The sequence below is a fragment of the Vicugna pacos genome, chromosome 30, assembly GCF_048564905.1.
Source record: "Vicugna pacos chromosome 30, VicPac4, whole genome shotgun sequence".
Lineage (NCBI taxonomy): Eukaryota > Metazoa > Chordata > Mammalia > Artiodactyla > Camelidae > Vicugna > Vicugna pacos.
Window position 1 is genome coordinate 33696495 of NC_133016.1, and position 11569 is coordinate 33708063.

At 32.1% G+C, this 11569-nt stretch overlaps 1 long non-coding RNA gene across 2 annotated transcripts; it reads left to right on the top strand.

Annotated features, from left to right (window-relative positions):
• Window positions 1-8463: 8463 nt before the first annotated feature.
• On the top strand, window positions 8464-10321 carry LOC140690395 (uncharacterized). Of its 2 annotated transcripts, XR_012065662.1 has the most exons (4): window positions 8464-8571; window positions 8752-8931; window positions 9528-9669; window positions 10057-10321. It is a non-coding gene; the product is annotated as an uncharacterized lncRNA (long non-coding RNA). The 2 variants fall into 2 exon arrangements; XR_012065661.1 differs by lacking the exon at window positions 10057-10321 and having other exon boundaries at window positions 9528-9770.
• Window positions 10322-11569: the final 1248 nt, after the last annotated feature.

An 11569-nucleotide genomic window follows, 5' to 3' on the forward strand; every position in this document is an offset into this window, starting at 1 on the left:
CCTCAGAGGAGGACAACCTAAGACAGGCACAGGTGGCTGGATAAGAGATGGCCTGCTTAATGAAGTTCCGTGATGAATTTTAAAACAATCCTTGATCGTTTAACATCCTGTGCTTACTGCAGGAGCATGGGAACATAAATACTTAAGATTATTAACATTGTTATAACTTAGATTATATGTGAGGCATTGTGCAAGTCCTATATAAACCCTTCTTCTAAGAATCAAAAAACGGAGAACTGCTTCGTTTCTCTCCACATATTGTGCGTAAATGATATCGTGCCACTGACAGGGTTAATTTATTGGTTGGGAGTATCTTAAAAGTATGTTGCATTATATACAATGCTATTTCTGAACCTATTGAAATGATTATGTGAGTTCTTTTACTCATTCTATTAGTGTGGCATGTCACCTTTATTGATTTGAATAGTTTGACGTATCCTTAAACCCAGGGATAAATCTCTTTACTCATGTATGTTTATGATACATTAAATGTGTTGTTGGATTCATTTTGCTTGTGTTTTGTTGAGAATTTTGGTACATATGTACATCAGGGATAATATTCTATATTTTGCATGTAATGTCCTTTCTAGCCTGTTAAGCAAATAAAGCTCGCATCATGAACATGTTTGGAATCTTTCACACTCTTCAAATTCTTGGAAAATTTGGGGAAGAATTGGTGAAAATTGTTTTCAACTGTATGACAGAATTCACCAGTAATGTTGTCCTGTAAATTTTTTCTGGTTTTGGAAGATTGATTTTTGACTTACTCAAACACACTTTTGCCCTATTATCTTTCCAATTTCTTCTTGATTCAATATTGGAAGACATATGTTTCTGGGAATTGGTCTTTTGTTCTAGGTCATTCAAATCGTTGGCTAGTGGTAATTTCTTATGATGCTTTGCATCTCTACAACATCAGTGGTAATATCTTCTGTTTTATTTCTAATTATATTTGAGTCTTTATTTTCTTAGCCAACCTAAACATTTGCCCAATTTTTGTTTAAAAAAACATACTTATGTATTTTTTTTATCTTTTAAATTTTTTCTCTGGTTATTTGCCTTACTCACATTCATTCAATTTTCTTCTTTATTGTTTCTGTTTTCTCCTTGATCCTTGATGTGTAAAGTTAAGTAGTGTGAATATTTGTATTTCATTTATTTTTAAATATTTTTATTTTGTTATTATTTATTTATATAATTAATTTACCTATATACATATTTATTCATTTATTTATCAATGAAGTACTGCCATTTACAATGTGTCAATCTGTGGTGTATAGCACAGTGTCCTCTTACATGCATATATATTTGTGCCTATTAAACATTACTTCACAATATTTGACTTACTGCCCTGTGTCATACAAGAGAAATTTTGAAAAAAATCTATTTTTATATATAGTGAAAATAATTTATGAATCTACAGCTCCCAAATATATCATCTCAGAGCCCCTTTCCGCAGTATTCATAAAATTGTTTAGTAGATCTCTGACTGTGTTTCAATTTTGTAGATGAAATCACAGTGTCCTCATCCAAATTTTTTTGAAGATTCCACATATATCATACCATGTATTAATTTTCTTTCTCTTTCTGGCTTACTTCAATTCGTATGACAACTTTTGGGGACATCCATTTTGCTGCAAATGTCATTGTTTTATCATTTTTTATTGCAGAATATTATTCCATTGTGTAAATACAGCATAATTTCTGAATACTGTCATATGTTGTTGGACAATTAGGTTGCTTCCATGTCATGGCTGTTGTATATAGCACTGCTAAGAACATTGGGTTGCAAGTGTCTTGTTGAATTATGGTTCCCTTTGATGTATACCCAGAAGTGGGATTGCTGGATCGTATGTTAAGTCTATTTTTATTCTTTTGAGGAATCCCCATCCTGGTTTCCACAATGATTGCACCAAACTACATTCCTTCCAGCAGTGTAGGAGGGTCCCCTTTCTCCACAGGAATGCCAGCATTTAATATTTGTGGAATTTTGAATAATGGCCATTGTGACTATTGTGAGGTGATACTTCATTACAGTTTTGAATTGCCTTTCTCTGATAATGATATGGAGCAATATTATTTTTCACATATTTATGTGGCATTTGTATGTCTCTATTGGAGAATTGCTTGTTTAGGGCTTCTGCCCAGATTGGGTTTCTTTTTTTTATTATTATTATTATTACGTTGTATGACGTTTTTATATTTTGGATAATAAGACTGTCATTTGCATGAATTCTAAATATTTTCTTTAATATATTAGCTTGTCATTTGGCATTGTTTATGGTTCCCTTTGCTGTGCAAAAGCTTATGTTTTATTAGGTCCCATTTATTAATTTTGCTCTTACATCCATTACCTGGGTAGGCTGTTCTAGGAGATCATTGCTGAGATTTATATCAGAGTGTTTTGCATATGTTTTCTTCTAGGAGATATACTGTGCCTTGCCTTACATTTAAATCTTCAACCCATTTTGAGTTTATTCTTGTGTATGGAGTGAAGGATTGTTCTAACTCATTGCTCTGATGCTGCTATCCAATTTTTCCAACATTTGGTGAAGAGATGTTATTTTCTCTGTCATATTCCTGGCTACTCTGTCAAAGATTAATAGAACATAGGCCTGTAGATTTATTCCTATACCCTCTATTCTGTTCCATTGGTCCATATGCCTGTTTCTGTACGAATATCATGTCACTTTGATTATTGTAGCTCTGCAGTAGTGTATGGAGAAATGGTGGTTTATTTCTCCAGCCTCTTTCTTTTTCCTTAATATTTCTTTGGAAATTATGGATGTTTTATGACTCTATGTAAATCTTAGGATCATTTGTTTCAGTCCCAAAAAGAAAAGTTTTGCATAATTTGATAGGAAATCACATTAAGCCTGGGGATTGCCTTGGGCTGTATGACCATTTTAACCATTTTTTTCTTCCATTACGAGACCATTGGGTATCTTTTCAAACTTCAAATATATCTTGAATTCCTCAATCAATGTTTTCTAGTTCTTCATGTATAATTCATTCACCTCCTTGGTCAGATTTATTTGTAAGCATTTTATAGTTTTGGGTGCAGTTATAAAAACGGTTGTCTCTATATTTTATTTTCCTTTTGATTCAATGGTAGTGTAAAGAAATGCAATTGGTATTTGTACATTAATCTGGGTACCTTGCCCACTTCCTTTTCTAGCCTAAGTATTTTTTGTGAAGCTTTTACAGTTTTCTCTATATAGTGTCATTTCTGCATATCATGACAATTTTAACTTTTCTTTTCCAGTCTCAATACTTTTATTATTTTCCCCGCCTGATCGTTGTGGATAGGAATTCCAAGACTATATTGAATTGAAATTGTGACAATGGGCAACCTTGTCTTGTCTCAGGTTTTTGTGGGAAGGCTTTCCATTTTTCACCATTGAGTATTTTGCTGGCTATATGTTTGTCATAAATAGCTTTCATTATGTTAGGATATTTTCCCTCTATGCCCACTGTGATAAGAACTTTTATTGCAAATAGGTGTTAATTTGTATCAAATGCTTTCTCTGCATCTACTGAGATGATCTGTGGTTTTTTGTCCTCTCTGTTATTGATATGGTGTATCACAATTGATTGATTGATTTGCATAAGTGAAACCATCCTTGTGTTCCTGGGATGAGCCTTACTTGACCATGGTGTATGATCTTTTTTTACATGCTATTGGATTCTGTTTGTTAATACTTTCTTAAGGATATTTACATCAATGTTTATCAATGATATTGGCCTATAGTTTTCTCTTGCGGTAGGGCCTTTGTCTGGTTTTCGTATCAGGTTGATGTTGGCCTACCATGTGAGTTTGTGTGTACTCTCTCCATATCAATATTTTGGAAGAGTTTGAAGAGGACTGGTATGGATTTTTCTTTGTATGTTTGGTCAAATTCCCCAGTGAAGCAATTTGGGTCTGAATTTTTTTTAGCAGATATTTTTTATTTTACTGATAATTCTATTCCATTTCTGGTGATCTGTCGGTTCAAATGGTTAAATTCTCATTGATGCAATATTGGTGGGCTGAATGTTTCCAAAATCTTCTCCTTTTCTTCCTGGTTATCCAGTTTGTTTCCATACAGTTGCTCATGTTATTCCCTTATGGTATATTGTAAATTTGTTGTACTCTTTGTAGTTTCTCCATTTTCATTTTTATATTATTTGTGTTCTCTCTCTTTTCTTGTTGGTGAGCCTGTCCAGAGTTTTGTCAATTATGTTTACTATTTCAAAAAAGATTTTGTTTGTTTTTTTCTATTTTTTAATGTGTATTTCAATTATTTCTTCCTTGATCTTTCTTATTTCTCTCTTTCTGCTGACTTTTGGTTTTGTTTGCTCTTCTTTCATGATTAGTTTACATAGAACATTACATTATTTATTTGAAATTGCTGTTCTACTTTGAGGAGTGCCTTGTCACTATGAACTTCCCTCTTAAGCCTGCTTTAAGTGTATTCCATAGACTTTGTGTAGTGTTTTGACATATTTCTCAAGATATTTTTTAATTTCTTCTTTTACTTCTTTACCTGCCCCACTTGTCTTAGTACCATGGTGTTTAATTTACATGCAGTCATTTTTCTCCGTGTTTTTCCTTGAAGGATTTCTAGTTTCATGGTATTATACTCAGAAAAGATGCTTGAAATAATTTTTATCTTCTTAAATTTGTTCAGGCTTCTTCTGTGCCTGAATACATAATCTTTCTTCGAAAATATTCCATTTGAACTGGAAAAGAATGTATACTCTGCTTGGGGAAGAAAACTGTTTTGGAAATAGCAACCAACTCCAATTATTTTATTGTATCTTTTTGTATCTTTGTTCCCTTTTTAAATTTCTGTCTGAAAGACAATTCTAGTGATGGTAATGGGGGTTATAGTCTTCTACTGTGATTGTGTTCCCATCCATTTCTCCCTTTTTATCTTTTAATATTTGCTTTATGTATTTATGTGCTCCTATATTGAGTGCATATATCTTAATTAGTTTAATACGCTCATTTTTTATTGCTCCTTTAAGCATTATATCATGTCCTTGTTTATCTTTAGGTCTTTCATGTAAAGTCTATTTTGTGTGAAGTCAGAACTGCTATTCCTGCTTTCTTGTCATGTTCATTTGCATGGAATATGCTTTTTCATCTTCTGACTTTCAAATAATGTGTGTTCCTCTTACTAAAGTGAGTCTCTTCTATGCTTCATAATGTAGGGACTTGTTATATTATCCCATCTGACAATATATATCTTTTGATTGAAACACTAAGTCCATTAACATTTGTGATAATTATTGATTGACTGGGTTTATTTCCATTTTGAATGTCATTTTCCAGTTGATTCAGTATTTCCTTTTTGTTCATTTCATTTTCTTCGTGTGGCTTGATAAGTTTTCTTTTATTATCTTTGTTTCTTTTGGCTTTGTGACTTCATTGTAAGCTTTTGACATATGGTTACCCTGTTTCGTATGTATATTGTCCCATTATTATATATTTTTATTTTAACTGAAAGGAATAAAACTCTTACCCCTCCTATAGAGAACAGAAACAAGAAGAAAATACTCTATTTTCCTGTTTCACTCTGTGACCCTTAAATTTTTGATGTCCTGTTTTACAACATCATGTTTATTCTATTGTCAGACATTGTAGCTATTGCCTTTCTAATTATGCCTTTCTCTTTTCTATAGCATCCTGCATCTTTTTTTTTTTAGAGTATATCTTTCGTTATTTATTTTTCTGTTCTAAATTCTTTCAGTATTTGCTTGTCTGGAAATTATTTATCTCTCCTTCTAAAGTATAGCCTTGCTTGATAAATTATCTTAGATTTCAGCTTTCTTTCATTCAGGACTTTGAATATGTCTTGCCACTGCCTTCTGCCTGTTGTATTTGTGTAGGAAATGTGTTTAGAAATGTAATATATATAATTATATATATATGAATAGAATGTGTAGAAATGAAGTTAACAAATAAGAAGAAAACCTATACATTAAAAAATAGAAAACATTGATGAAGGAAATTAAAACTGATCCAAAGAAATGAAAAGATCTCTTATGTTAATGACGTGAAACAATGTGGTTGAAACAACCATACTACACAAAGCAATCTACATTTAGTGTGATTCATGTCATAGTACCCATGAGACTTTTCCATTTAATAGAACAGTTAATTTCAAAATTTATATGTAAACACATAGATCATGAGTTGCCAAAATAATCTTGAAAAAGTGTATTAAATCTAATAGTGTAAAGTTCTCTGATGTTAAACAGCCCAACAAAGCTTTAGAATTTAAACAACATGATACTGGCTCAAAAACAGACAGCAATAAATAGAAGAGAATAGAGCACCCAGATATAATCCTTCACACTTATGATCAATTTACCCATGAAAAAGGAAGCAAGAGTATAAAATGAAGAATAGACATTCTCCTCAATAAGTAGTGCAAGGGAGATTGAAAATGTAAATTATATATTAGAATAGTTTCTCACGTTGTATACAATCCATAAGCAGAGAATATCTTTCTATTTAATTTGTTTACTTATATTTCTTGAAACTGTAATTTATAGATCTATGTTTAGATCTTTTATTTCACTTATCAAATGTATTCCTAGTTTATTCTATTTTGTATAAATATACGCACAATTGTTTTCCTGATTTCTCTTTCTGATAATTTGTTGTTACTATATAAAAAAGTAATGGATATTTGTATATTGATTTTGTATTCTGTAAGTTTACTAAGTTTGTTCATTATTTGTTACATTCACTGGAGGTGTCTATGGAGTTTTCTATCTATGCATAATTAAGTCATCTGTAAAAATTTTACTGTTTTTTTACAAGTTGAATGCCTTTTATATTTTTTCTTGACTAGTTGTTCTGGCTAGGACTTCAAGTTGTGTAATTTAGTATTTGTGAGAATGAGCTACCTTTTCTTATTACTGGACCAGAGGAAAACCTTCCTGTATGTTAACATTGAACTTGATGTTTGTCATTGGTTTTTCATATATGGCTTTTATTATCTTTAGTTACATTCTGTTTAAAGTGTATTTGTAAACAATATTTTTATAAAAATGTAAAGATCAGACCTGTGAACAATTTTCCTACATTTATTGAGATTATTGTTTTTGAATTCTCAGCTTTTTAAGGGATTGTATCACATATGTAGATTTGCATATGATAAGTAATATTTATGAATCAGGACTAAATCATACATAACTATATTTTATAATACTTATAATATGCAATGAATTCAGGTTGCTAATGTTTATTTAGAATGGAATGAACACATACTGAAAAATAAATTTACATTCTAGCTTGAGTGCACATTTATTTATTTAAAAATTCTATCTCTCATTTTGAATTTGGCTTATGTTTAATGGAATTTATATCTAAAAAATAATATAACTTTTGGTAGAACTGGATTTACTACAGTTTACTGATACAGAACATAGCTATTTACAATTAGGGAACAAAACACTTGCCTTAAAATGCCATATTTTGCTAACAATATCAACTGTTTCAGGACTGAGATACATATTGCTTCCTAAAATGCATTACCTGGTCTTTTCCACCCAACACACATATAGTGTTATTTCTTTGTTTTTTGATTGTTTCTTTGTTTGCCCCTTAATGGAGGCAGTGCCTATTGAACCCAGGATCTTGTACATAAGTGTATTTATCAACATCATTTTGGAACAATTAACAGAAGCCACAAGGTTATGGATTATAAAGATGACAAGAAAATTTATTCCTTCTAGGGACTGAAAAACCTCTGAGTGAAAGAAAGTCAAAGATAAACATTGGTAAATATACAATAAGATTTTCTCTTTTCTAATTTTAATGTAGATTATTAAATTACATTTGTTTAACTTATAGAACTGAATTACAATTTAAAACAAAATTCCACCCTTTGGGATTTCTTAAATTTGATTCATTATTTCTTTCTAATTTTATTTCATAATTACTTACCATTTATTTTTATACAAAACAAATAAACTTATATTTATTCTGCTCATGTTATGAATATAGAGCTACTTATTATAAAGTACACAGATAAATACCTACTTCCATTTCCAAATCAAATTATGTTTCACTTTAATTACAAATGATTTTGAAATTGATATATATTTTCTGTACAGGTTTTACAAAAATTTCACTTTAAATTCCAAAACTTTAAAATTATTTTATATATTTTGTGCATTATTTGTACTCTGTTTACAAATCTGGTATAAATTTTTTTACAAAAGTTTGGAGATTGGTTTTATTTTATAGACCCCAAAATTAAATTATTTAAAAAGATATTGTTGGGATAATATTTGCAGATCAGACTATAAAAATAAGCATCCTATCTGTATCATTTTAACTGGATGAATGAGAAATAAACACTGGCTGAATGTTACACTTGAGTTGCTGGGAGACCAGTCGTTTTGTGATGTCACAGCTACTCAAGTTGAGAACCATGGCGAAGGCCTAGCAGTTTACCTGTGCAGCCCTGCCAAAGCAGCATTTGAAGCTGCAGTGCTCAAAACCATGCAGATTAGAAAAGTAGCTGTAGAAAAAGTTATTTGAGATGCCACATATTTCTTCAGAAATTCAAGGTGTGTCTCCTAAAGTTGGACAAACTGGTTCAGGAAATTCCGGAAGATCTCTATTGTGTGACCAAACATTCTCTGGGGACTTGGACTTGAGGTCTATGATTGAATAAAATGCTTTTCAGATTTTGTCTGAAGAATCCTTAATAAAAACACCATGTTACACACATTCTGTCTCTGTACCAGGTGAAGATAATGAATTTCATTCTCTGAAATTTCCAAGAAAACTCTGGAAAATGGCTGGGGATGACCAATTGAAATCCATCTGGTGGGGTGATAATGGATCTTCCATAGTGATTGTTGAAGATGTCTTCAAGAAGGAAGTTTTGGAAAGAAAGGCCCCTTTCAGAATATTTGAAACTGGAAGTATGAAAAGTTTATTTAGACATCTTAAACTTTATGGGTTTAGGAAAGTGTGGCAGAATTTTCAAAGGACTCCTTGTCTAGCTGACTTTCTGGCAGAAGAAAATGTAGCCTCTGTTTTAAGAAAGGAATTGACAAATTTTAATTACCACTTGGTAACTTATATATAAAAATTTATTTTGTATATCAATCAATGGTAATATAAATGTAAAGCTAGATTTTGAAAATTGTAAAACTACTAAGGTTAGAATACTTTATTTTCTCTAAAAAATGAGGACAGTGCCTTAAGTAGTCAAGATTAAGGGAAACTTTGCTTGCAACTATGAATCTTTCCAGAAATCTAAATAAAGCTATTAAAGCTGCTTTTAAAAAGTGGCATTCACCATTACTGCAAATGCTAAGTCAGTAAATTTGATGAGCATACTATTTAAATGTGTATATTCCAATTAAGAAACTTCACACTATCGTTAGCAATGTTCATATTTTGATAATATTATCTATGCATAGTAAACGTGGAATCTGAGGCTTAATAGTTTAGCCTTTTTGTAGTCTTGTAGTTTGATTAATGTATTACAAAAATGTTTCTCCTTTGGTTGTAGCTGCAGTTGTATCATAATCCAAATTTTAAATGGTGCTGTCCCCAGCTTTTTGTGAGAATAAAAAGAAGAGTTGGGATTAAAAATTCCTCTCTGGTGTCTTCATTGGCTGAAGATTTCAACAAGAAGCACTTTAAAGCAGGGGGTAATATGGATTATCATATTTCTGGTTTTGTGACTGACACTAGTGGAGAAAGTTCATTTTTACCTTCTGCAAATTTAAATATGACTCTAATAAGAAAGCCCTCTAGTAGTCTCATAATTGGTGATACAACTATCCCGATCAGAGGTGATTTCTCTCCTCCATCATCAATGTCACTTAGACCACCAGAACAAATTGCAGTGTATCAATGAGGTAATTTAAATCAGTTCAACATTGTCCTCGGACACTCTCAAAGTAGCTACAATGAAGCAAATGGCCATGATGTGAACTCCATTACAACTTCAATTTCTACTTCTCAGTACAGCATCTTCTCTCTCATATAGAGCAATTATTTTGGACTGATGGTGAACCTTCTGCTTTTCCAAACAGATATCATGACATATCTGCCAATGAAGGTCATTTTCCTAAACTACAACCAGGGATCAACCCACACTTTCCAGTGCCAATGATATCAGATACATCAGCTACATCTCTTTCAAGACCAACTCATCAGCAATTTTCAGTTTATCAACGTCATCCTAATTACAGCTGATGTACCAGAGGACTACCAGATTATGCAGGATAACAAAGATTAAAACTGATGTTGGCAAACGTCGACAAATATCTGCAATTTTTTGGGGGGACAATAAAAATAGATGTGCACCCGAAATTTCTTTATTTTTTTTCAAGTAGAGTAAAGAGTTAAACAAGGGACTAAGTTGCCATTTAAAGAAAAAAATAGATACTTGATTGATATGATCTTTTGATGGAACAATATGGGAGTAAATTTAAATAATTTCTTGAAAGGAAGAAGAAAAAATGGAAGAATTTGGAAAAGGAATAAAACATGTAGAGAGGGAAAAGTACTAAGTGGTTTCTGGTTCATCCTGGCAAGTATGAAAAGTGTTAAATTAAGATAGGTTGGAACAGGAGATAAATGCAGGAACCGGCCCAGGGATCATGGTCTCAATTATGTCATCCCTGGAATCAAAAATGACACATGATGTAGTCTCTGATGGCACATTCAGCATGTGGTAGAATTTAAGACGTAATTTTATCTATCATCTTCTTTGTGCTGTTCTCAAAGCATTACAATTAGTGGTTTCATTTCCTGCCCTCAAGTGTCTACACTATATTTTCTAGTCAATACTTTATCTTGCTTTTATGTTCCAGCCAAAGACAAGCTTACGTCCTCAGGGTGGCACTTAATGCCTTTTCAAATTTAAGCAAACAAACACAACTTAGTTTAGTTATTACTTTATAAATCTGGCATCTGACTACCTTGGCAGATCTTTATGTTTCACTGTATCTGGAGATACATCCAGGCAAATGATTGTCAACAATGTTAGCTCCACACTCAACACTTTTAACCCAGCTTATCCTTGGACTTTGGGTGTCCTCCTTTTACCTACTTAGACTATCCCCATCTCAGCACAGAAACAAACTCCTACAGGTGTTTTCTGTCTATCCCCTTTTCCTCGTCTTTCTTGGATACCAGCACAGAAAACAGCACATGCCACAGGATGCATTTTTGTATTCAGTGAATAAAAAATTCATGTTGACTTTAAGCAAAATCTACTTTCCTGAAACAGCAAAACTCTCATGGTTTTCTAACTATTTCATTATGGTCTTTACTCTTCACCACAAACTAGCTCTTTTCATAGCCCAAGGACTAGTCAATCAAGACAGTTATTGGAGGTAGATACAGGAGACAAAGTATTATTTCCTTCTTAATTCATACCTCCAGAGGCCTAAGGCATTTCATTCTCATTTGATGGATATTTTCCTGTCTCTTCATCACCCACCCATCCCAAAATAGCTGATTCTCTTCCGCATACCAATAACTATACTGCCTTCTAATTAATTTACTTCTTAGAATCAGAGCTTTGTCCACAAGAGACAG